Below are 27,155 nucleotides of genomic sequence, written 5' to 3'. Positions count from 1 at the left end.
CATTAGTGTTTTGAACCCTGCATCTAGTAGATTGCTTGTCTCCATTTTGTTGGTTACTTTTCCTGGAGTTTTGTTCTGTTATTTTATTTTAGACATGCTTCTTTGTCTCCTCTTTTTGGAAGCCTTGCTGTGTTTGTTTCTATGTGTTAGGTAGAGCTGCTACATCTTCTGGGTTTGGTAGAGTGGCCTAATGGAGTAGGTATTCTGTAGGGTCCAATGGCACAGTCTCCCAGTTCACCCAAGCTGGGCACTTCAGTTGTTCCCCCCCATGTGGCCTGTGTGCACTCTCTTCTTGTAGTTGAGCCTTGATTGCTGTTGGCACATCAATAAGAAGGATTGACCCCTAGACCAGTCAGCTGCAAGGATAAGCTGTGACTGCTGTGGAGGATCAGCTGTGCAAGGGCCCATGCCACAAAGCAGGATTTACTTCTTGTGCCCACTGAGTCTGCCTCTTAAGTGTGTCGCTTATGGAGGTGGTTGGGTGGTTCTTTGACATGGTCTGAAGTTATCTACCAGGTGTGCTGGCTCTGGAGCCTCCTGTCAAGTGCAGGCCAAGGTTAGACACCACCCGTGTCTATCTGGGGTCACCTGGGTTGAGCTGCAAAGCGATCTGCAAATGACTGTTACTTTTGCATGGCTTGGAGGTGCCCAGGAGAGGCCAAGCTGAGAACCAAGTTCGGCTGCTGCTAGTGCCTGGTTTGGAACAACTTAATAGGAGGTACGGGGCACACCAAGGCCCAATATTGCTTGTTAGAAAGATTTTTGGAAAGTGAAGTGTGAGCCAAGACAGGCTGTTCATATGGAAAAGCCACTGGAAACAGTTTGGATAGGCCCACAACTTTGGTAGGGTGGGGTCTCAGGGAATCACCAGGGCTGGGTGAACAATGTGAGCCAGGTTGATGGGAGTTTCAGATATGGTAGTCAACTGCTCGCTTTGTGGAGGAGGGCTGAGCAAAGGAGCAATGACCTCTGCCAGCACTTCTGTCTGGAAGAATCTGCCTCTTCAGTTCTCCGCCTGATGCCAGACACTTCAGTTCCTCCTCATATGTCTCTGGTGCCTTTCCAGCTGCTGCCCCAATGCTGGAGCTCAGAGGGAGTGAGTCTGAATAAATTTTTGCATGGGCCCTTTAAGAGGAACTGCCTGGAACTCCTGCAGGCTTCTGTTTCCCTCAGCTTCAACCCCTGCTGGTTTTTACCAGAAGTTATTGGTGACTTCTTTTCCTGGTGCTGGAATCCTGGCCTGAGGGAGTGGTGTGGCCCTGGGACACCTCACTTTTCAGGGGGAATCTCCCCAGCCTAGCTATTTCTCTTGTGGGCATGGGACAAGCTTCTTCCAGTCTCCACCCCTCCTACCAGTCTTGATGTGTCTTCTTCCTTATATTCTTAGTTGTTGTACTTATGTTTAGCTAGACTTTAGGCGGTTCTGAATGATGGCTGTCCTGTAGTTTAGTTGTAATTTGATGTGGTTGGGGGAGGAGGCAAGTGCCACTTTTACCTATGCTGCCATCTTGATCAGAAGCCTTTTTCTTGTTCTTCAAATGCTTTTTTTTTCTTCTTGATGTGTGCATAAATTATCTTATGGCTCTGAGAATATTGTTGGTCATTTAACGTTGTTTTCTGCCCCGGCCAGATAGCCTGATTGGTTAGAGCATCGTTCCAAAGTGCAGAGGTTGCTGGTTTGATCCCCAGTCAGGGAACATACAAGAACAGATCTATGTTCCTCTCTCTCTCTCTCTCTCTCTCTCTCTCTCTCTCTCTCTCTCTTTCTCTCTCTTTCTCAAATCAATCAATAAACTTTAAAAAAGTAAAGTTTTTTTGTGCTGTGCGCATTATTTCCTGTTCAATTGAATTTCTTTTTTGTTTTTTTAATCTTAGAGGGTTTTGGGGTTTTTTTTTTTTTTTTTATTTTTTTTACTAATATCTTGACCAGAGCCAGGACTAGGGTGAGTTGAGGCAAACGGGACACCCAAGGAGGCGTTCCGTTTTCAGACCAATGCAAGTGCACAGTCAGCACCTGAGATTGATTCTGTCCTTAACTTTTGCACCCTGGGCCCTGGCTGGTTGGTTTAGTGGTAGAGCATTGGCCCAGTATGTGGATGTCCTTTGTTCGATTCCTGGTCAGAGCACACACAGGAGTAATGACTATCTGCGTCTCCGCCCCCCTCTTTGTCTCCCACAGCCATGGCTCAATTGGTTTGAGTGCATTGGCCCTGGCCACTAAGGATAGCTCTGTAAAGCCTTTGCCTCAGGTGCTAAAAATAGCTTGATTATAAGCATGACTCCAGATGGGGGGTTGCTGGGTAAATCCCTGTCAGGGTGCATGCGAGAGTCTCCTCTACTCTCACTTGGAAAAGAAGAAAACAAAATTTTTTTTGAACCCTGGGTTCCTCACTTGCCTCACTCTAGTCTCAGTCTTGAGCAATGGCCCATACTTATGACTGAGACAGTAAAATGCTGACTAAGTAGCTCTGTGGCATGGGTGGGGCCTATCCACTGGCTTCACTTTAGAATGATTGAAGCAGGACACAGACATTTCATAATGGCCTCCCCTCATAGAGAGTATATTAATTTGGATTCCCTCAAAAGCAGAACTGAGAAAAGGATTTGAGAGCAGGTAGTTTATTCAGTTTATCCCAGGATTTTGGAGTGAAGGAGCCGAGGAAGTGACACAGGGAATGAAGAAAAGTCGAAATTGCAGTATTGAGGATACTCCTGTGGGAACGTGGTCCTCAATTCAGAGGCCACATAGAATTGATCTGTGAAGAACAGGAAGCTAGAACAGTTCAACACTAGCTCCCACCTGACCATTGGTTGAGGGTTAACCCTGGGTTGTTAATTGACCACCTATACAGGCTGCTCTTAAATGTAACCCAGGTGGTCTCTTACAGTGTTTTATTCCATTCAAGCTGATATAACAAAACATCACAGTCTGGCTTTTCAATAACAAAAATTTATTTTTCATAGTTATGGGTGTTAGAAGTCTTAAGATTATGCCACTGGCAGATTTAGTGTTTGGTGATGCTCACTTCTTGGTCATAGATTGCTCTCTCTTTTTTTTTTTTTTTCCGTGTGTGTGACACAGAGAGAGGCAGAGAGAGGGACAGTTAGGGACAGACAGACAGGAAGGGAGAGAGATGAGAAGCATCAATTCTTCGTTGAGGCTTCTTAGTCTCCTTAGTTGTTCATTGACTGCTTTCTCATATGTGCCTTGACCCAAGAGCTACAGCAGAGTCAGTGACCCCTTGCTCAAGCCAGTGACCTTGGGGTCATGTCTGTGATTCCATATTCAAACCAGCGACCTTGGCTCAAGCTAGTGAACCCATGCTCAAGTCGGATGAGCCCATGTTCAAGTTGGCAACCTCATGGATTCGAACCTGTGTCCTCTGCATCCCAGTCTGACTGTCCATCCACTGTGCCACTGCCTGGTCAGGCTAGATTGCTATCTTTTTGCTCTGTTCTCACATGACAGAAAGGACATGAGATCTTCCTGGAACTTCTTTCATAAGGGCACTATTCCTATTCATGATGGCTCTACCCTCTTTATTAATTATTTCCCTAAAGCCTCACCTTTTTTCTTCTTCTTTTGGGGGAGGAGGAGGGATAAAGAGAGTAGGAGGAACAGACAGAGAGAGACAGACAGGAAGAGAGATGAGAAGCATTAACTCCTAGTTGTGGCACCTTAGTTGATCATTGATTGCTTTCTCATGTGTGCCTTGACTGGGGTCCCCAGCCAATCCAGTGACCCCTTGCTCAAGGCAGCAACCATGGGGTCATGTCTATGATCCTGCACTCAAGCCAAAAATCCTGTGCTCAAGCCGGATGAGCCAGAACTCAAGCTGGCAACCTCAGGGTTTCGAACCTGGGTCCTCAGCGTCCCAGTCCGATGCTCTGTCCACTGTGCCACTGCCTGGTCAGTCTGGCCCCACCTTCTATACCATCATTGTAGGGGTTAAATTTCAGCATATGAATTTGGGATTGGAAGGCACAAATGTTTAGACCATAGCATATATCATCAGATGTGGCCTTAAAAGTGACAGCAGAAAGAGACATAATGTTCCCTGAAGGTCAAAGGCTGCCAGCATGAGGTCATCTGATCTTGTACAAAAGGGTGCACTTAAACAGCTGAAATCAGAGCTGGCCCATGGGGAAGGAACAAGAGGCACCAGAGGTGTCTACTCATAGAGTAACATCCAATCTCTTGCCTGGGAGATATAAACCAGGTTGTCAGGATTCTAGGAACTGAGTTGGGAGTCTGGGGGTAAAGGTGTAGAGTTATTCATTTAGATCTTCAGATCATTCTGATTTGAGTTTGGCAAAGCACTCCAATCCTCAGCTCTGTTGTGTTACCAAGAACTGATTTCCCATAATTCATTCCCACTCCATGCTGATGTCTGCTTTCACCCTTTTGGGCCCAGATACTCCGTGCTAAGTGGCCTCACCACATACATTCCCCACATGGCCAGCTAGGTTCGCTGACCTGCGGGTGGCCACAGAGGGTGGGCATTGAGGAGGCACCCTTTGATTTCTCCCCTCCTTATCCCCCCTCTCAGGTATCCAGTGCATCAGGGTTCAGAGGTTGAAAAGTACTTGTGGGATCACCCTTGAGTCGAGGCAGCTGGGCCTTCTGCCCCAAATTCAACCCGGGCAAGCCCTGGCTCTTAATGTGCTACCCTGCCGTCTGCCATCCTCATGGCATCAGAAGTGGCCATCAGGTGGGGCTACCCAGAGGATGGAAGTCATGGAGTCCTGCACATGCTCTGCATTTTGGGGGAGGCCGGAATCCTTGGGCACCTGTGGGGGGTCCGAGCTCACCCCTACGGACCATACAGATGCCCTGTGGTAAAACCTTGGGACTTCTTAGAGTCTGTTTTTGTCTTATACTAAATGTGCTGTGCCAAGGGGGCTCCTCCTCTATGGGGACCTCTGCCCAACACAACTTGGAGGACCTTAGCAGGTGCTCACTATGCTCATGGGTGGTTGAAGAATGCAACTAGTTTCCAGAATTAGTATCTCTAGGAGTTTGACCACTCACATAGGTGATACAGCTCGTGTAAGGGGAATTTCAGAGTATTTGTCCGGTGACTTGCTTTTTTCACTTAGCATGTCCTCTAGGTCCATCCATGTTGTAGCATGTCAGAGTGTCCTTCCTTGTAAAGCTGAATAATATTTTATCATTTGGTAGACCACATTTTTATTCATCTGTTTATGTGATTTGGGTTTTCACCTTTTTGGCTAGTGTGAATAATGCTGCAGTGAACAATAATGTACACATATCTACTTGAGTCTGTTGCTTTTAATTACTTTTGTGTCCATACCCAGAAGTGGCATTGCTGGATCATATGGTAATTCTATGCTTAATTTTTTTGAGGAACTACCATGTGGTTTTTTTTCACAGCAGCTGTAGCATTTTACAAGAAACGCACTAGGGTTCCAATTTCTCAATAGCCTTGCCAACACTTACTTTCTGTTTTTGTTTTTGTTTTTTCAGAGTAGCCATCCTAATGAGTATGACATAAATTTGTTTTAAGTATAATTTCCCTGGCTGGTTGTCTCAGCAGTAGAGCATAGGCCCAGTGTGTGGAAGTCCCAGGTTACGTTCCTGGTCAGGGCATACAAAGGAAGCGGCCATCTGCTTCTCCACCCTTCCCCCCCCCCCCCCGTCTCTCTTTCTCTCTTCCCCTCCTGCAGCCATGGCTCAAATGGTTCAAGCAAATTGCCCCCCCCAATCCGGCACTGAGGATGGCTCCATGGCCTTGCCTCAGCCGCTAAAATAGCTCAGTTGCCAAGCAACAGAGCAGCAGCAGCCTTGGATGGGCAGAGCATCGCCCAGCAGTGAACTTGCCAGGTGGATCCTGGTGTGGCTCATGCGGGAGTCTGTCTGTCTGCCTTCCCGCTTCTCACTTAATAAAAGAATAAAGAAAGAAAAAAAAGTATGATTTGATTTCACTATGGTAAACACTTGCCATAAATGAAAGGATATATAAAATAAACACGTAGTACTATTTTTTTAAGTTTTCCTTTTTACAGTCTTAACCATTTTCTCACTAGTGCTCATACATTATTACACTGAGAGTGTGACAAACAGTACCAGGTTCTCTGTTCCCTAACCTGCTGTGTCCTTCTTCATCCTCACTTCTTAAGTTCCTAGAGCTATAATAACACACCAGACCTATGCTACAAGAAGTGATAAATCAATACTGGCAAACAATGCCCTGTTTATTGATTGCTATACAACAACCACCCTAAAATTTTGTCTCTTTTTTTAATTTAACTTAAAAACAATGATTTCAGAGAGAGAGGAAGGGAGAGAGACACAGACAGAAACAATCTTTCTGTACATGCCTTGGCTGGGGATTGAACAGGCCACTCTTGTGTATCAGAACAATGCTCTAACTAACTGAGGTATCCTGTCATGGCAAAACCTAGTTACTTAAAACAATAGTAACCAGCCTGGCCTGTGGTGGTGCCGTGGCTAGATCCTTGACCTGGAATGCTGAGCTCACTGGTTTGAGACCCCAGGCTTGCTCGGTCAAGGCACATGTGACAAGCGATCAATGAACAACTAAAGTGAAACTATGGGTTGATACTTCTTGCTCCCCGTAATAATAATTTATTTTGCTTAGGAATCTGCGATTTGGCAGGGATGACTTGTGATATCCGGGGACTCAGCTGGGATGACCTGAACCTCTGGGGGCTGGATCAGTGGGGCTGCCTGGAATCTTTTTCTCTTCAATGGAGTCTCAAGGCCTCTCCTTGGCATCTCTCCATGGTTTCTCCAGCACAATTCTCTCAGAGGAGTTGGATTACTACTTGGATGCTTAAGGTTCTAAGAGACCCAGGTGTAAGCCACAAGGCCACTTTTGCAACATGGGGCAACAGGTCACTTAGGCCAGCCCAGATTTGAAGTGAAAGGACACAGACCCCATAGCCTAGTAGAGGTAATGTAAAAAAAATTGTGGCCCCTGTAACCCACCAAAAGGGAACTTGCTTGTCTTGCATACACTCCACTCAGAAGAATGTGAGTTTCCTAGGTAAATAGAACATCACAATTTGAGTGTGAGGAGCAGTGGCTGAATAAAACCATGATTTTGAGGAGAGAGAGGTAAATAAGAAAATAGGAAGGTGATGGGAGTTTTTTAAATTTCCCTTCCTTCTGGTTACTTTCTTGAAGCCAACTTTCACAAGCTAAGGGCTGGGGAAAAAAGTCATCAACCAGCAGTTTTCCCTAGTTGTTTGACTTGCAGTTTATTCATGATTGCCTTTGATTTTGTTGTAATCCTGAACTGGAATCTGTGTGCCTTTCTGTTCTTTGTGGGGTATAAGATTGCTATTTTACAGACCCATTGTGTGAAAAGGTGGAGGCAGTATCTGAGTCTTGTGACACACTGGACTGTGGCTTTAATGACTCATGTGCTAGAGAGCATGTGTGAGCCAGACACAGCCAGGTAAGCAAGACTTTCTGGATCTCTAGAAGGAGCGTGTTCAGTTCCAAATGACAGAGCATGGAATCACAAAATAGCACTGTTCTGATTTTATAAATATTCTGTCCTATGTTAGGAGCCACTTCAACCTGGCTGTGACAATAGCCCCTTTGGTACACTGCCCAGATGAGTTGGTAACAATACATTTTATCATGGGACATTTTTGAAAGTAAAAAGGGATACTACTGATAATTATGACAATAACATAGGCCTAAACCAGGTCTGTCCCAGGCCAAAGACTTTGGGCATCTTTATCCCTGAGCCGTTTTCACTATCAGTTTCATCAACAAATCTGGGTTGGCCATGCCCTCTGCTGTGTCAGGCACACAGGGGGAAGCTCCATTTTGGAAGTGAAGAAGGGGAGCCTGCTTCCAGCCCTTATGCAGCTCCCTACTGAATTGCAGGAGGCACACCTGAAAAATTCACATCTACTATGAGCAAGCTTCTGGCCATCGGTGTTGCAGGAATCTAAAGGAGTTTCAGTGGGATTGGGGGCAGTAGAGGAGGACCTCTGGAGGAGGAAGCACTTGCAATGGGTCTGAAAGTCGCAGTCGGCTGGACTGGGGAGAAGACAGCATAAGCGGAAGTTCCTATGGGTCTTCCCTTCAGCAAACATGTTCTAGTGAGTGAATTATGTCAGGTATGCATATGTACAGATGCAGGCAGGCATCTGGGTAGCACAGAGGCAAAGGACAGGAAAATGGAGCAGGCCAGTGAAGGCTGAGCCAACTGATCAAGGAGGGTGAGGGAGTGCTGAAATAGCTGGGCCTGGAGCACTTCCTGAAAGCACTTTCTTTTCTTTTCAAAGTGGTGTCATCTCAGGGACTTTGATTTAGGTATGTTATCCTCTTCATGAGGGTATTTCAAAAATGGAGCAAATCAAGTTCCAGCCACTCTAGCCTTTCTATAGTTGCTTTTTGCAACCTGGCCTGCCTCGAATTTAGATTTGTGTGAAAGATCTTGTGATTTTTCTCCTCAAGGATTTTCAAAAACTCTCCCTTGTTTGTAGTACAGCCTTTCTCCGGTCCTTACCCTAACATATAGAGTCTTGCATGATTGGACAGGCAGTACTGTTTCAGTTGCAAGCAACAGAAGCACAAATCAATCTAGAATGTAAACTCCTTGAGAGTACAGCATCAGTGTCTCTTGTCCACAGCTCTATTTCCACATCCTAAAATGGTGCTTAGCATTAGAATACGGTCAACAAGTATTAATAAGTATTTGTTAAGTGAATAAGTGAGACCAGCTTAAACAAAAAAAAGGCTAATACATGCTTTGGTAACTGAGAGAGACAAGGAGTATAGCTGGCCTCAGAACCACCTAGGCCTGTGATGATGAACCTTTTTATAAAAACCGCCCACTTGTGCAGTGCTGGTCAACCTGGTCCCTCCTCGAGAGGGACCTAGGCCCAAGGATTCAAACATTATCACTCTTCTATCTATGTCTCTCTATCTCTAGCCCTAGTTCTAATTCTATCTCTAGCTCTGTCTCATCCCCTGCTGCCCTCATGTGCTCTGTGGGCAATGCTGTTCTTATTTTCTCCTGCTGATGCTGCCTCTCCTCCAAGTGATAGACATGGAGAAGCAAGTGAGTGAGGGCAAGCCACATACAGCTCCAAGCTTCAACTGCCAAAAAGTACTATCTCCATTAACATTTTTTAAAAATCCCCAGGGAAGTACTGTCATTGGTTAGGCTAGGGTCACGTGAGAGGAGCATAAGAGACCATTTCCCTGACCTGGGTCATGCGCCTGGTGCGAAGATAAAGCAGTTTACTGTGATTGGAGCCAAGAAGGAGCAGTTCACCAAAGGAAAGAGCTGTTATCAGAAGGTGAGGTCCCTGGTAGTGGCAATAAAAACAAATAAAAAGTGAAATGTCTAGAGACAAGTGCATTAATAGCCCCTCAGAATAAGGCTGGAGTGGGTGTGTTGGGACAGCCCACAGGACCCTGTAACAATCTTGAAATCGTTTTGAGGTCTTGGTTTCATCTTTTTGAATCTTGTTTGTTTTAACAGAAAAAAATAATGCTTTAAAGAACTCACTATTGAAGCAAAACTGTGCTCTAAGAAGTTGTGCCATTAAGTACTGTGTGTTTTTATGCACCTCTTGGTACACTGTCTTGTACCCTCAAGGATCTGTATAGCCCAATTTGAGAAGCCAGAGTTGACCTTAACAATTTCTTTCAGACCTGTCTCCTGACTGCCCTGATATCATACCACGCCCACTCTCCCTTGCCTGGAATGTCCTCCCTTGCCCTCTCTGCCTCTTCTGGCCCTGCCCGCCTGCAAGGTGCTCATCAAGTCCTATATCCTTTATAATGTCTTTCTGGGTCACTCCTTTAGACACAGTGGATTACAGTGGAGAGGGCCCTAAAGGTCAAGGTTCAAGTTCTAACTGTCACCAATTCTCTGCATGACTTCTCTGCAAGTTATTTCCTCTCTCTGCAACTCAGTTTCCTCTTCTGTAAAATAAGGGATTGCAGTGACCCTGTTAGCTAGCAAAGGGCAACTTCTAGCTCCTTCTGTGCCTCCCTTGGCACTCCCTGTCCCCCTCCTATCTTGACAATCTTCCAACTAGGAGGAGTGTTCTCTGTACTAACCAAATTCGAGGACAATTTATTGGTTCAGAAATTCAGAGGTTGGAGCTTCTTTTTATTTTCCCCCTGTCAAGTATAAAGAGTTTAAAATCAATGCTTGTATTAAGGCGCTCTCTCTCTCTCTCTCTCTCTCTCTGTCTTTCTCTCTCTCTGTCTTTCTCTCTCTCATTTAGGAAGACGGCCCTCCCATACTCTTCCCCTTTCCCTACTCTTTGTCTGTTTGTCTAGCAGGGACCAATGTGAATCCTAGGAGAAAAGACGACACTAGATAATTTGGCTGATCCAAGCATATTCTCTGTGTGGTCCCATCTGGCTCAGAAGAAGGTCAAAGTCCCAGCAGATGTCTGCTCTGTACCCAGTAGCAAAGGAAAGGATTCCTGTATTCAAGGCTGCTCTGGCTCAGTATCACCTTAATTTCCCCTTCTTTCCTGTTCCCTTCTCTCCTCATAAGTTAGTAGCACAGAGCTAGGCACCCAGAAAAAAAATGTCTTCTCATTGATAGAATGTAGCAGAGAAAAATGCTTATGAAAGACTTAAAGAGGATCACTCAATTCATGAAAGGACAAGTTTGGTTTTATGATCATTCTTAAGCAGAACAAGGAAGGACATGGCTTCAGGAAATTGTAAGACCGTTTTTCAAAGTATGTTTTTGCCCCAAAATGTCAGCTTCTGCTTTCAGGAAGAGCATGGATATATTTTGAAGAAATGTCTAGTGTTACGGACTTGTTACAGAGTGCAAATAATTCTCTAAGGGAAAAAGTTTCCCCAGAGTGCTTCTAAAAGGATGAGGAGAAGCCTAGGTTCTCTTCTAATGCTATCTGTCCAAGTCAGTGCAATCAAGAAACGTTCAAAGCCTTAATAGGTGTTTTGTCTGGCTGTAGGCCTGGTAGGTTTTCAAATAGTTGTGTGTTTCTTAATAGAACATGGAAACTGTAAATTTGGATGTTATATGTGTTCTCCAATACCAGGGTTGTCAAGGAGCTCAGCAGAATTGGTGGGAAAATGCAGGGGGCTTTATCCACAACTCTCAAAAGTTAGCTAAGTGGAGTTAGATTTTTGGTAAGTTGTTTTCCTGACTCAGACATGTCCCAAACGCACTACCATGTCTTGAGACCCTGGACAAGCCTCCAAGTCCCACCATCCTAAATTGCTCCTGGAGGAAAAGGAGCCTGTTTCAACTCTCTGTACTTATTAAAGTGTTAGTTTGGCTGGATAGGAGATAGCAAGCAGTCTGTTTAGAAATATTACTATTATTACTCTGTCATGGTTATATTTTATTATTATTATTATTATTATTTTACAGAGACAGAGAGAGTCAGTGAGAGGGATAGACAGGGACAGACAGACAGACAGGAATGGAGATATGAGAAGCATCAATCATTAGTTTTTCGTTGTGCATTGCGACACTTTAGTTGTTCATTGAATGCTTTTTCATATGTGCCTTGACCGTGGGGCTACAGCAGACTGAGTAAGCCTTGCTTGAGTCAGTGACCTTGGGTCCAAGCTGGTGAGCTTTTGCTCTAACCAGATGAGCCTGCGCTCTAGGTGGTGACCTCGAGGTCTTGAACCCGGGTCCTCCGCATCACAGTCCGACGCTCTATCCACTGCACCACCACCTGGTCAGGCATATATTTTAAAGTTATATTTTGTCTGTCCTTTGTCAAGAGCAAATGATAACACACGCTTGCACTGCAGAGTCAACTGAAGCTGTGTAGGCTTTGCCCAGACCGCTTTAAAAATGTACTCTAGGCCCATTGTTGTCCAAATAGGAAGTCTTTCCCAGTTCCTTGTCCTCAGGTCAGGAGTCCATGTCTTTTTATTAAAAAAAAAATCTCTTTTTAAAATTAAAATGTTTTATTATCTCTATAAAAGTAATACATTCTGTTGTTTATACAAGTGTAACTTGGAAAATACATAAAAGTATAAAAAGAAACCCAGATATTATCTATAATACCAGAACACAGAACTAACCTCTATTAAATTTGGCATATATTTTTTCTAGCCTTTTTTCCCTAAATATCGATATAAAACTATGTATGCAAAATGTCCCCAATATACTTATGTTACATATTCAGAAACATATTGCAAAAATAATTTTGTATCTTACTTTTATCACTTTGTCATATCAAAACCCATAATAGCCATTATAAGATTTTTAGTTTATTCTCTCTAGCTTTTTATCTGTATATTGATACAAAACCATGCATATTAGGAACACATCACAAAAATAGTTGAGCATCTTTCTCTGACAGACTTTTGGTGGATTTCCTCCTAGTCATCTTTCCATATCATTGATACAGAACTAGGAATGCAAAATGTTTCCGATACATTAATATTACATATTAGGAACACATTGCAAAAATAGTTTAGCATATTTCTTTGGTCACTTACTATTCCACAACTCAGAGATAACCGCTATTAAAGTTTTGGTATATTTCTTCCCAGCCTTTCAGCTACATATGTAAACAATGCTGCATACCAAATGCTCCCTATATGCTTAGATTGCTTGATGGGACCAGTTCAAAAAATGTATACTTTTCTTTTATCACCAAATATTTCATCAGGAGCACATTCTCATGTCACATATTAGAGGCATCATATTTTATTTACCAAATCCTTTGTTGTTGGTAACTCAGGATGCCCCCAATTTTCATATTTAAAAATACTGAACAGTTTTATATATTACTTCTCTGTGGCTTTTTCATGTAATTTTATGGGGTTTTTTTTTTGACTGACCAAATGAACTCAACATATTGAAGATGACCCAGAGCCTGTAATACTTATAGCTAATGTTTTTTCAGTTGTTTGAACATAAATTGTTTTAACATTTTAGCATGGATATAAAAATCTTACTCCTTATATAATTTCAACTCATTGAAAGGAAACTTAAAATAACAATGATGGACACAAAGGTTGACAGCCCCACCTCCCATTGAACTATTAAAATACAACTTATGTCCCCCTCCTCCCACCATGGCAATCATTTTCTTCTTTCTTCAGGGCCTACTATTCTCTTGATCTTGTCATTCAATTGGTCTTGTAATACTTACCAGTTGTACTGCTATGAAGATAAGTGGCTCCCAGACCTTTCAGTTATCAATCTGTCACAAGTGCACAGTGGTATCTCGTGACATGATGATCCCCGAGATGTCTGAGGTCTGTGTATCCTTGGCCCAAAATTTTCATGTTGCCATGACCCCTAAAGACTTTTTAGAAAATTATGTTTGACAATGTTACAAAATAAGAAATAGACAAAAAAATCCCGTGGTGTAACAAAAACATGAAAAGTAAAGAAAGAAAAACTTTAGTTTGAATCCCACCACCTTAGCAACAAGTATGTTTGTTACATGTTCTTTCTAGTTTCTTTTCCTATAAAGATACACATTTCAATCATGGTGTCCATATGATTTTATGCCCCTGATTTTTAATACTTGATATCATAAGCATTTTTCAGGTTTCTGTATAGTCTTTATAAATATTTGTAATGGCTGTAAAGATTCCATTGAGTAAGTTAACCCCTATGGCTGAATATTCCATTTGGTTGAAACTATAGAAAGTACTAACTGTGGGCCAGAAAATTTAAATAAACCAAAATCATTCCTTTTGGGGGAAGGGGCTTGTGCATGTCTACTTGTATATAGTTGGGTAATTTAGTTACTTTCAACTCATCCTGGGCCAGTCTTGGGCCTCACCCAAGAAGTGTCCAGTATGTAGGCAAAAGCTTGTCATAAAACTAATCCGCTTCACCTCAAATTTTTCTAACCAAATTAATTCAACTCTATTTCCTGCTCTAGTCACCACTGTACATCCTTCTAGCACAAGGTCTGGAGGAAGAGGTCTCAAATTAGCCTCAAACAAATTCTTAACCCCCAAGACCTCCAGTTTTATTGTCTGTATTTTTTTACTGCCTTATCCTATTTATCTCTTGAGGTTGTTGCAAGTAGAAAATATGAAAGCATTTGGAGAAACACGTAAAAGCAAGATATAAAAGTGAGATGTTGGAGTTATGATTTTGATTATTGTGTTTTTTGTGGCCAGGCCTTTAAAAGATCTTGTATTTGGGATTTGAGATAACAGTCTGGTCTGGGAAGACGGGGGTGGGAACGGGAACAGGTGAGGAAGCTTCCTGGGGAGAATCACACTTCAAAACAATCAAGACTCTCAGTGACTTGGTTCACAGCTCCCAGGGCCACATCCCAAACCCACCTCCCAAACCCCCACCACTACTCGGATTATAGAGCACACTAGCGGTGTAAGGCGGACTGCTCCAGTGCTTGAAAAGCCAAAGGAGATGGAAGTCTTCTCATGGCTTCTCCATAATGGCTCAATTTACAGTCCCCACAAGAGTCTAAGCCTTTTAGAACCTGCCAAAGAGGTCAATTGTGGAGCCGGGGACGGAGGCAAACAGGGCACATAGGTGAAATTTTAAAAAGAGCAAGAAATTTTTGTTCATTTGACCAGTAAACTAATGGGCAGAGATGAATGAGGGGTAGAATGGCAAGGAGATAGATACACATTTGCTAGAACTGGTGTATATATACTGTTTCAGTTAAGAGTAATGTAATCATTCTAACTACAAATACATATATGAAGTTCTAAGGTTATGAGAATGTTACACTGCAGGCCAATGGGGAAATAGAGCTCAAAAATGTATGTCAAGTTGGATATATCCCTTGACTCAGTCTTTAATGTGTATCAGTAATATTTCTGTGATCTTCCAAAGAATGTGTTTGGAACCTGTTTTTATTTTAATGTTGCACAGTTTCTCAGGAAAGCTGCCTAGAAGTTAACCCTCGCCTGTTTGGGTTCAGGTATTCTCTAAGTGTTGCCTTGGGCTCTGTAGTCCAGGATGGGGATAAAGGGTGAGGATAAACCCAGCTCTCTGCTGTCCCATCTATCTTGATGACTTCATAGGTATGGTGAGTTAAAACAATCCACAGAAATAATTTGCACTGCAGAGTCCTTATTAGGTCTTTTTAATTGGACAGTTGCCCGTATGAACAGAAATGAAAAACAGCATACAATCATTCCATCTCCCAGCGCTGGAGCATGTCCAACTGTTTTCCTGTTTTGTTTGGGTTCCACTTTAGTCTTTGTCTGTGTGCACACAGACATTTTTACAGAGTTGCAACCACTGCCTTTTTTTGTGGCCCTGGTTATTTGCATCTAGTTTTCCAAGTAACATTGACACACATCTGTTCAAATAAATTGACGTTCCCATTACGACTGACTCATTTGGCGGGAAAAACAAGGTCATATGCCAATTGGAACACATACGCATGGCTATGGGGGAGCAGCAAGGAGAAAGAAATGGTGGGAGAGCGTCATTTCAACTTACAGATCATCAGACATTTTCCAATAACATTCTTAAAGAACGTATAATATTACACTGAGGGATTGATTATATTTTACCCCATGCTGTGGGACACTTGGGTGGTTTTCAATACCTAGTAAGTTAAAATGCATATAAATTACAGACTTTTAGAGACAATTGTATTTTCTTGAAACAGGAGTCTTCTGTGTCCAGATCCGGGTCAAGAGTGTTGATGTAGTTAGTGTTCCTTTGTTGCAAAAAACAAAACAAAACAAAAAAAAACCAGTCAGTACTGCTAATTGGAGATTCTGGATGCCTTAAAAATATTCCTGTGATTAATTAAAAATATGTGTTCAATTCTAGATTATAAAAGCAACTTGTATGCCTTGTCCCATAACTTATAGAAATGTGAAATTTTAAGTTTAGAGCTAGACAAATCTTTTCCTAGTTTAAGGGCCTCGTCTGCCTAATAAACTTAACACAATGCCTTATGCACTTAGCTTTCTCACTAACAAACAACATGGGTTGGAAAAAAATGAGAAAACAATGGAAAGGTGCCTCCTTGAGGGTGGTAACATTGGATCAATTAATCAGCTATGTAAATTGACTTCTTTAACACAAGTCTCTTACACATTATGATGCACATTTAGCAATGTTGAAAAACAATTTAAAATAATACCTTAGAGAGTTGTTAAAGAGAATTTATAGTCTGGAACAAATTGCTATCTTCTTAATTGACACAAATTTTTGGCTGAAATATTGCTTTATTCACATTTCTGTCCTTGGAGGAAAATCTAGGCACACTGAACTTCAATCCTGTGAATAATGGTGCAAGCTATTTCAAGTCAGAAAAGGGCACCACGGAGTCAGAGGGCTGTTTGGACGCCCTGGGTCTTGATGCCTCTTGGAGGCCCTGGGCAAATGCCACTTTGCTTCTGGAAGGCATCGCCCCCTAGCCCCGGATCACTTACTCCTCGCCCTCTGTCCCTCGCGGACTGCAACCCGCTGGGTCTCTCACCTGGGTCCTGCAGGTGCCCACTGGAGGGAGCCGGATGGTGCAGGCACGGTCCTCTGGAGGGCTGGGTGCCACCTGGCCTCCTTCTGGCTTGAGGGGGACCAGCACAGAGTGGGGAGAAAGGAAGTCGGTGAGAGGCAGAAAGGCAGCCTCGAGGTGCCTCATCACCCCTAAGTGCAGAGACAGATGAGGGTGGCAACCCATTTGCCATCTAGACCTGGTGATAGTGGCTAAGGCGGGGCTAAGCCGGGCTTGGCCAAGGTCACTAGTGGTGGCACCCCTGGAAGCCTGAGGGTCTGCGGTGCCCAGCAGGGCCTCAAACTGCCCTGTGACTGCGACCCCACCCCACCAGGCACAAGGGGGTCTGGAAGAGCGGATCCCAATACCCACCCAGCCCAGGGCCCCTGCAACTCCTGCTTCCCCAGGCCCAAGCCCTTCTGGGGGCCAGCCCTGGAGAGGATCAGTCTCAGGCAGCCATCCAGACCAGAGGGTGTTTTGTGTTTTGTTTCTCTGAAGAGAACATAGAGCATGGAAATGCTCCGCACCTCCCTCTTCTTTAGCAACAGTCCTTTAGCCCCCAATTCACCAGGTCAGAAATAAATAACAGTGATTTTCACAGGCAAAGGGAGCCTTCAGCCAGAGAATGATCGATCCCTCTCTTTCCTAGGCTGGCTGGCAAGTTCCTGGCTTACTGGGACCCCCATTGAGGGTGAAGGTGGCTTTAGAGGTCGATAGATGTGAATCACTAATTAGCAACAATACCGAGTTTTGGAGGCTCTGAAGGGCCCCTGAGTCCACAGCTGAGGTGCTGCCATTTTCTCCGGAACAGTCAAGCCATTGCCTTGCCAGTGGAACGAAGCCTTCTGCGAAGCCCCCCCCTCCCCATAGTGACCTTGGGACAGTGCTGTTGGAGTGAAATTTCGGAACCAGGTTTTTGGGGAGAGGACAAGAAACAGCTAGAAATGCAGAGCCTCGTTCATGAGCCATCCCGTTAGGCCCTACTCTCCCTGCAGGCCTCAGATTGGACAGGTCAGCCACTTCCCATGTTGCCTGGAAGTCACAGGCCTGTAAGGACCCTCTCTCTCCAGATCCTGCACCGCTCAAACTAGAGCGCCACTCTGTCCCTGAAACACAGCTAGGGGGAAGGCAGAGGAAGGCACCAGGAACTTTCATCCTTCCTTGACTCCAAAGTCCTTTCCATGCGCAGGACATGAGGCTGTTTGCCAGGAGCTGCAGAACAGCTTGAAGACCGCTTGCGGTGGGCCACCCCTTCCTGTTCCTTCTTACTCTTTTTTCAACCCCCCTGCCCCCATTTCGTTGCAGGGGTCTGAGGTACTCTTTGCCTGGTTTTTGACGTGTGGGTGGCGTTCTAAGTGATCTAGAAAGGGTGCTCGATTGCTGAGATTTTCCTTGGGTAGGGAAAAGGGTGCTAAATAAAGTACCATTCATGGACACTCATTTCCATATTCAAAGACGGGCAGACGGACTAACGTGCTAAGCTTCTGGGGCAGACACTGTAGGGGCTTGCACTGGCACTTACCTGGTGAGTGGGCTCCCAAGGAAGTCCCAGCCTTGCCTGGGCAGCAGAAACAATACTCCAGAATACCAGTCACCCACTGCAGTACTGTTCCCGCTGCTAGGGCACAGCTAAGCATGGGCATCACGTCCCTCTTGGGAGCGCCCTGCCCCCCACCAAGGCCGCAAGCTCCCACAGAGTAGTGGCTCTCTCCTGGAATCTGGCGGTACTTCATGGGAGAAGGGCAACTAGCTAGTGACCGAGAAAGAGACACCAAAGCCCCCCCCAACCACCCCCGCCCACCTACCTGCTGCTGAGCTGGCCTGGGGAGCAGGCACGTCCAGCAGAGCCCTGCTTTCCAACTTCCCCTCGAGGGGGTATAGCAGCGCCTCACGTTTTGAATCATTAAAGCACTTCAAAACATGAATTGCTGCTGTATCCCCTCGGAGTCAATGAAGGAGGATCGCTCTGGAGTGCCTGCAGGTGGAGAAAGAAGGTGATTGGAAGAAAGCCTGGTCCCGCCCTGCCCACTGGCGAGGGATGAAGCAAAACTTGTGATGAAGACACTTAATTCCAAATAGACAGTACTTTTTAGAATTCATGGTGGGATTTCCAGGATCAGCAGGTAGAGTGAAGGGTGTGACTCTCAATTTCTTTTTCCAGAAGATGAATCTTGGAAAAGTATACAGGTGAGAAGCAGAAGGATGGGAAATAAGAATTAGAGTGGTAAAACCACCTTACCTCTGAAAGTAACAATAAAATAAATTGAGGCAGTTTGACAACATCTGGATCACTCTTGCCAGCTTCAAAGTCTTGATGAGACTTACTTCCTGCTGCACATTAGAAGTCCTCTCATTGAATGTCCCCATTAAAACAAACAAACAAAAAAAACCTTTTAATTTATTGACTTAAAAGAGGTCACCAAAATGTCTCTGGCACCTCAACTGATTCTAACATATAGGATAGCTGGGAAATAGAAATCCCTCCCCCACCCAAGCATCAGAGTCCTCTTTAACCTGCCACTGCTTCATTCTCACAGCAAACACCCTACTTTGAGTAATTTTTAAAGGTGTCAAAGAATGAGAATAACAGTCTAGATGAAATACCTGGCTCTTTACATGTGAAACTGGTCACTCAAATTTTGTCTATAAATAATTTATACTGTTCAATGTCACCTAACAAAACATCAATTAAATCATTGAAATACTTCATGTCAAATGATCCCTTCCTTTCTCAAGCAGCTCCACAGAAAGTCCTTCAGGTCCTGAAATGGCCGGCACTGTGCATGTTCCTTAATGATTAACTTATTAGATAGCACTTTTTCCTTTTTAAAACGGACACACATTAGCAATAATTTACATGCATCCTCTCACTGTTTAAATGAAAGACTCAATTAAGCACAGAAGAAACGACCTGTAACCCTCAATTAGAAACCTGAAAGTTAAAACAACAAAACTCTAATGGTTTTGAAAGTTAAAATACATTTCAATACAAGTAATAGATACTTAAAGTAGACAAGCCTGCTATTGTTTGGTTCATTTAAAAGTTATATCTGTTTTCAAAACTTGTACATGATGTGTCCTATTTGTTAGTTAACATAATATGCAGAGTATTTAGTGAGACTAAGCACAAATTTGATCACATCAGATTGAGATCCAGTGTTGGCAAATACACTATGTCTTGGCAAACAAAATTATTAATAATAATAACCCCACTCCCTAAATTGAGACATACAATTAATTGTCTCTAAATTCCATCTTGTTTCAGCCATGCTATTTACAACGTTTACATTGACTTTTGGGATAAATAGAGAAAAACGTCCTTGGTTGCCCTTAAAAAGAAAAAAAAAACATGTTTAGCATATGTAGTTATACTTTAAGACTCAACAACCGTCTCCCATTTACATATTTCAGTTCCACACAAATATGTGAACCATTACATCAGATGTTCAAGTCATCCCTAATTTAACATTTCCTTGGTTGACTACTTAGAAAAACAAAACTTCATTCAAAATAGCATAGTGTCGAAGGCGAAGGTTTCTACCAGACTGCTCTGCAAACTGCTTGCTGAAATCGAATTAATCTGTACCCTTCAATTAACCCCTTTCTTCTTTCCCAGGAACTGTACACATTCGTAAAAAGCCACCTCACGATCCGATTCTACAGATTTCTCCTTAGAGTGAAATTTACTTACGAAAAGAGATGACAAAGAGGCATCTTGTCACTTTAGGGGAGGGTTAGCCATTGATACAATAGACAAAGAATCAATACTTTCGAGTTGCCCGTAACCCCACCCACTTCAGAACTTGGCCAAACCCTGGAAGACAGCTCTTCCTCCGTTCATATTTTACAATGTTGGCCCGAATTTTGCAGAGGTTTTCTCCCCTCGTCCCAAACACACTATGTCTTTCCCTGGGCACATTCATGCCAAACTTTCCCGATGTCAAGTTTCCTGTAGGGAAAATTAAACAACTCTGAAAGGTTTAATTGGGAAAAGAATACAAATTTAATCACACATTTGTTTCCAGGAGCTATTTTACTGCTTGCAAAGAAGAACCGCAAAAAATCCACTTACAGTTTGTCAAAAGCATTCGCACCCGACCCTGGCAAAGCTGACAATCGGACATTGCCCCTTACTCAGTTTTCTTTCTCCGCCCCTCAATGTCAGCTTCTTTTCCAGCGCGTTTTCTAAGAATTTTCCGGCCACAGTCATGAGCTAAACACTTCCAAGGTCTGTTTCGCTTGTACCCGGCCCGCAAATGCGGTTTATAACACCAAAGCAACACAAAACTTTTTCATCATTGTCACCAGATTTTTTTTTTTCATTCGGCCACAACCCACGTTATTGTGGGGGGGAAACCCCAACCAACAAAACCCTTTTTAAAAATCGCATGTCACCTTTCGATCCACTCGAAAATGGCGCCGAAATCGAAGAACTTCTTAAATTTCATTCTCAGCTTTTTGCAAAGGTTTCTGGGATTTTCCTGCGAAGCTGCTACAGCGTTTGACAACTAGAGAACTAGCGAGCAAGCAATCAAGAGAGAGAGGAAGGAAGGGTGGGGTGGGGGCACAGAGCGAGACAGGGGGCCCTAGGGGGAACCGGGCAGGGGCTGGGCGGCGGCGGGGCGCCGGGCAGGGAGCCTGGGTGGCGGCGCGGAGGGCGCGCTCGGGCTGGTTTGGCAGAAGCTGGGTGAGCAGCGTGGCAGAGGCGGAGCAGAGCGAGGGGCTGGAGCTGTGCTTACCGAGAACGGGGAGCAGAGCAGCCAGCGGGGAGGCCCTGGGAGCGGCCCTAGAAAAAGCGGGCCCCGGGGGCGTGGCCACGCAGTGTCCGTGCTCCGCCCCCGCTCGCCCGGCTGCGCCCAGGCTGCGGGGCGGAAGGGGGGAGGAGGATTGTGCACGCACTCGACGCCACCTCCTTGGCCTGCAGCCGGGAAGGACGGGAAGGGCCGAGGAGGGTGCAGGGCGCCCAGAATAGCCGATCCAGAGCGGAATAGAGGGGGCTCAGGGGAAAAGAAGAGAAAATGGAAAATGGCAAAGCCAAGAACACAAGGTAGTGCAGCACTCACCCAGAGACCTACACCACGCAAACCACCCCGCGCCAGCGGTCCCCTCTCGGTACCATTTGAGGTGGCTGAGCGAAGCTCCTAGCCTTGTGCTTCCCGAGGGGGCCTGAGGGCGGTTGGGAAGGCCCCCAGCCGCGTGAGTGCGGCGCTCCCTAGCCGTTTGAGTCCAAACTTGCCGGGACTGCCCTGCCAAACTCAGGGACAAAGGCCCCTAGGGTTAGGCGATCCCCTTCTGTGCTGGCCTTCTGCTTTGAGGGACAGAGCACTGAGGCAGGGGACAATTGTCGACAAAAGTCTTAGTCTCAAAATGTTTTGGGAAACTGGTTTTAAGACTGGAGTGAGGAAACGGGGCGGTGGCGGGGGAAGATCCCTCAGTCTGGATGCTGGGGGTAGTTAGGGCCGGAGAGTTCCTTCTCTTAGGTGTGAGAAGCATACTGACAGTAAGCAGGAGGTGGTCTTACGCTGAGAACACGCATACTGAAATGTAGAGGCGAAATGTCACGATGTCCCGAGTTTTCAAATGATGCAGCGAACACACGTACACATTGGGGGGGGGGGAGCAAGTGTCGCGATCTGTTACAGTTGTTACATCCTGGTTGGGGATGGGGGTAAACGGACATTCCTTGTACTGTTGTTCTTTCAACTTTCTTGTACATGTTCTGTGTATTTGCAAAATGTCATAATAAAAATAGCGCCTGAACGCTGAGGAGACAAGCGCGCTGCTTTCCCTCTCGCTGTCCCGGGTGGGACAAATATGCACGCAAGCAGGGCTCAAACCGAGTGGGTACTGGACGGAAAGAGCAATGGGTAGCGCTGACCTGCTGTGGCCACAGCCCTGGCCACTGAACTCAGGCTGGAGTGGCCCAGGGTCCCGGGGCGGGTAGGCAGCCAGGCGCACAGCGCTGTCTAGGCGCTGCCTAGTGGCCCCGGGTGGGGTCTGCCCTGATGGTTTAAAGCCACCCAGGTCCGACTCTGACTCAGCCAGCTCAATGGTGCCGGCCACCTGTACTGTGGACGAGCAAGAACAACGTTGAGCTACAGGGAACTGAGCCGCGCCTGACGCCACCACCATGACCCGTGTCCCCCGTGGGAGGTCAAGGCTGTCGCGGCCTGCGCACCGAGTACCGGAGAACCCTGCGCGGGTGCTGGGAGGAAAAATCAGGTGCCAAAAGAAAGTAACTACACACACACACACACACACACACACACATACACACACACACACACACACACACACACGAAATCAGTATACAAAAATAAAACCACGGTTTTCCTCATGCTAAGCGCTGGAGTTTCTTAACTCTCTTATGCGTTTTACTGTGATTTTTCTGTAGATCTGATGTAAAATTTTAATTTCTTTGCGAAGGCGATCTCACAGACCCAAGGCGTTAGAAGTGCTGCGTGGCCTTTTGCTGGCGTCTGCACCTTTGTTTTTTTTAGAGGTGGGTGGCGGGGGAGGGACAGTGAAGTCTTCCAGGGTCTGCAAAGCTGTTTTTTGAAATTAACCAAAAAGGTTACAGACCAAGTATTTCATTTTCAGGAAAGGTTTTTAAACTATAGGAAATGTTTTAAAACTTGCACGGCTTCGATGGGCGCTAAAAACTTACTCCTAAACTCGAGTTACTCTATTAGTCTTCAAAACCCTTCGTGGACAGAGCTGAAAACTTGCCGGGCTGTGAGACGTGACTGAACAAGCTTCTAAATCCTCAGATAGATTATTTATAAAGCTTCAGTGTCCTTGGGGTGAAAGACTTTTCTGGGCTTTTAAGGATTGTCTTCCTAACTTTGCTTGACTTGATCTGACTGCATGTTAGCATTAATTTCCCTATCTGGACTAGCAGAAAGGCAGAAGATTCCAATACTATAAGATAAAAGTGGAGTTTGTGACATGTCCTTTTAAGAAAAATTGCAACAGTTTTCTTTATTAAACTCCTTTTGCTACATCAGCAAATTAGAGAGCCAGTTGAATATTGATGAATTCTTTGAGGGTGAGTAATATGGCTACAGGCCGCAGAAAGTGAGGGAGGGCAGGCTTAAGTATTTACTCAAGTGAACAATCTTCAAATATTTTTCAACTACCATGTCTCGAGGATTTTTTTTAAGGGTTTCTTAGGACCTCTGAAGCAAACTTTGATTCTGCAAATGGCTTCTCATTTTGGTAAGGCCTTTTCCAACTTGACAAAATTCTGGCCACACTAAAATTGCCGTAAGAAGTACTTAGAAACTCATTCTAGATCTGGTCACAGCTCACCAGCAGTAAGTCCGGGAGGTCCTCCAATTGGTCGTCAGACAACTTCTCCCTGGGCAGCAAGGAACCCCTACATGAAGTGGACATCACTCATTGTTATTTTTTTTGTCATTTCTGAAGTATTGTTTCAAAGTGGGTATTTTTAGAAAAATAGCACTTATTTTTCCCCTTATTTGCTTGTGAAAATTAAAAAATTACTTCGATGAGAAATAATTATAGTTAGTCAAGGGAGGAGAATTTAGCAATAGCTTTGAAGGATTTGAAGGCTGAGCTGAGAAAAAAAAATAGCTCTAGAGGCGAGATAGTCAGCAAGGAAGTTATGCATAACAAGGCATTTGGAATAAGTTTTGGGAAGTCTTTTCTGAAAAACAATTGTGAACGAATCTCTGGAAATAGATATCAGGGAACAGAGTTGAATTAAAATTTTTTAATTGTAAAGCAGATTTCCAGAACTAAGCTTTTTTATTTTAAATAAAAATACCTTTTATGATTATGTTTTTCATGAAGACATTGAGTTAAGGAAACAAAACTTTCCTTATGTTGTAAATATCCAGAAGTCTTCAGAGAGATAAAAATCAGGATAAAGTTACAGATTTAACAGAAAGAAAACAACTGGAATCGTGCTATGAAGCTTCTACTGTGTTATTTGTAAAGGATTCTTTTTTTCAGGGTTCAAAAAAAAAAGGTTAACAATGAGTAGTAATAGAATAATGCTTGCCTACTGTTAGAGTCAACAGAAAAGATAATGTCTATTGGTAATTTTCATTTTACTTTATAAAATTAGCTGTGAAAAAAATCAATTCTTTGCAAAACTTGGGACTTTAGGACATTTTTCAAATGTTAACTTCTCTTCCCCACCATGATCTCACCAGGAAAAAGCACAATGAATTAGTAAATTTTTCCTTTCTGTCAGTGAGGAGCTTAGTAAGTCTTTGATGGCTGTTGCTTTTGATTTTGAGGTCTTGTTTCTCTGCTCAAAGACACAGAATCACTGCCTTCAGTGCTGCTGGGATTTCTTCTTTAAACATGACATGTTTTTCTTGTTGGATGTGTAATATTATTGTCTTAACTATTTATAGGCTTTTGCCCATTAAATCAAAGATTGTGTCAGATGACAGAAATGATGAGATCTTTTTACAAAAGAAGGCCATAACAAAGGGGTGTACAGTGGCCTCAGTCTCTACACCATGCTGGTCTTATGGTGTCACTGTCCCATAAGTAAACATGACTCACTGTACTTTGCAGAGTGTAAACTGACAGAGCAGATTATAGTCATAGAGACACAGAGATGGAAAACCCATCTCCTGTGCATAAGAACAGGATTTAAGTGTAGTCCCAGGTTAGATTTTTGTCACTTGCTTTTACCATAAACATTATGATCATTAGTTTCTAACAATACTTCCAGCACTTTCCTTGGGCCTTATCTAATTATGAAAAAGAGAGAGTAAAAACGAATGTAAATCAATGTCAACATGTCAAATGTAATAATATTCAGAAGTGCATTTGTGTACTTGGTCGTTCCATTTATATCAAACATTTTTTTAAAGCCACAAAGTGACCAGCACCAAGAAGGCCCTGTAAACCTGAATGACATCACTTTTAGGATTTTGCTACATAAAGAGAAAATGCTCTTGGGAGGCAAATAATATCTTGTTGGCCATTGACAGGAAGGGGGAACAGGAAATTGAAGCGTGTTTAAGGATGCTATCTTTGTTTAAAACCACGATGTGTTTTTCAAACCATGAAACACTATTGAAACAGGGAAGGAGGGAAGGTCAATATGTATAACTGAAACATTTACATTAAAGTTGTTAATACTGAACTATCCAGAACTCACAGCTTTCTTTCTGGTCCCCAAACATAACTGTTTGCATTTTTAACAATAAGACTTAATAGGTAGAGTTTCTAAGACTGCTGGAAAAATATCATTTCTTTCACTTCTTATCTCCTAAAAGAATTCTTAGGTTTAAAATCAGGTAGATTTTGCAGCAGCTAATGACCAGAACAGCCCCATCCATTGGCAGGACATGCAGATGGAAATCTGGACCTTGAGTTAGGGCATGATATAATGGAAACAATGTTTCCAAAAGATTCACTTGGCTTACATGGTAACCTTCTGAACTATGAAGTTTTCAATATTGACATTTGCCCTAAACACAGGGCTCAGCAGCTTCTTTAGCTCAGAGTCCTCAGTAATGCCTAGTCCACAGGCAGGGACTAGTGAAGACAAGAGTGTGGCAGAGAGTGAGGGCGAGGGCAAGAGAGAGCTAAAAAGATGAAAGTATTAAAAGAAAACCAAGCCTTCCCTTGCGTTTCTACTATCTGCCCCCTTGTTCAGATGTTCCACTTGCCACCACTAGGTCATCAAGAGAAACTGCTCAAGCTCCTCACTCATCTCGCAGCTGAGTTTTACCCTTTTCCAGTGATCCCTAAGTTTTGTTCTGTAAACAATTCTGATATTAATCTTGTCACAGAGATCACACAACTAAACGCTAAACTCTTGGACGTTGCCTTTAAAATCCTCTCCATCCTGATTCTAATCCCCACTCTCCAGCCATATCTCCTTCATGCCTCTATGCAGATGTTTTTCCTCTTATTTCTTCATCCCCAGGCCAAATGCCACCTACTTCTCAAAGCCTTCTCAAATAACCTAAAAGTTGGAATTAACTATCTCTGTTCTGTCCCATCAGATCACTTTTGAGTACAGCTAGTTATTCTAAACTTCTTCCTAACATACAGTAAGCTCCCACAGGATAAAAACATGTCTGTACAATGACATGCATAGGTTGGTGTCTAATACATTTCCGTTAAATAAATGCATACTTGTGAAGGAAAAAGACCAAATGGAGGGAGTTAAAAGGTGTTGTGTTGGTGATGAAGACCACGGCCAGCATCTTCAACAGTCGGCTTAGGTGCCCTTTGGTACCCTTGGTGCCAAAGTTGTCTAGCCCAGAGCTGGCATGATGGCTATACATCAGTCTGGCACCAACATTTGCAACTACATTCCCTATAATGATATAGAATTAATTTACTTCTAAATTAGCTACTCAGTGCTACAAACCTTCTCCTGAAAAACTATCATCACCATCTTATACTTTTAAGTTTCAAGCCAGTCCTTGAAGGGAAGGTGGAATTGGGATGAAATGAAAAAACTGTGTTCAAAGGCCCCGAGATAAAGATGAGCTGAAAGGAGATGGAGCTAGCTAGACAAAGGCTGTTTGTTCTGGAATTACTCGGACATTGAGCTGAACAAATAGCTTCCATCCAATCTTGGACAAATAGAGTATGGGGGATGTGGAAGCAAGCAGAGAAGTTTTGACTTTAGTTGCAGGGTGGTGTGGAGACATTAGTTAAAGGTCCTTGAGTTAGGGCATGATATAATGGAAACAATGTTTCCAAAAGATTCACTTGGCTTACATGGTAAC

General features: G+C 43.8%; 1 protein-coding gene and 1 long non-coding RNA gene across 4 annotated transcripts in view; one reads left to right on the top strand and one right to left on the bottom strand.

Moving 5' to 3' along the window:
* The window catches only part of HPRT1 (hypoxanthine phosphoribosyltransferase 1), a 197,184-nt gene that overhangs the window by 64,232 nt on the left and 105,797 nt on the right, over positions 1 to 27,155 (top strand). The window lies entirely within an intron of this gene.
* On the bottom strand, positions 15,042 to 20,968 carry LOC136316868 (uncharacterized). Of its 2 annotated transcripts, none has more exons than XR_010727815.1 (5): positions 20,818 to 20,968; positions 18,662 to 18,769; positions 16,408 to 16,494; positions 16,069 to 16,205; positions 15,042 to 15,636 (listed from the first exon to the last, which is right to left on the bottom strand). It is a non-coding gene; the product is annotated as an uncharacterized lncRNA (long non-coding RNA). The 2 variants fall into 2 exon arrangements; XR_010727814.1 differs by having other exon boundaries at positions 16,408 to 16,490.

The sequence above is a fragment of the Saccopteryx bilineata genome, chromosome X (genome assembly GCF_036850765.1).
Source record: "Saccopteryx bilineata isolate mSacBil1 chromosome X, mSacBil1_pri_phased_curated, whole genome shotgun sequence".
Lineage (NCBI taxonomy): Eukaryota > Metazoa > Chordata > Mammalia > Chiroptera > Emballonuridae > Saccopteryx > Saccopteryx bilineata.
This window is presented reverse-complemented; position numbering and strand designations above follow the sequence as displayed.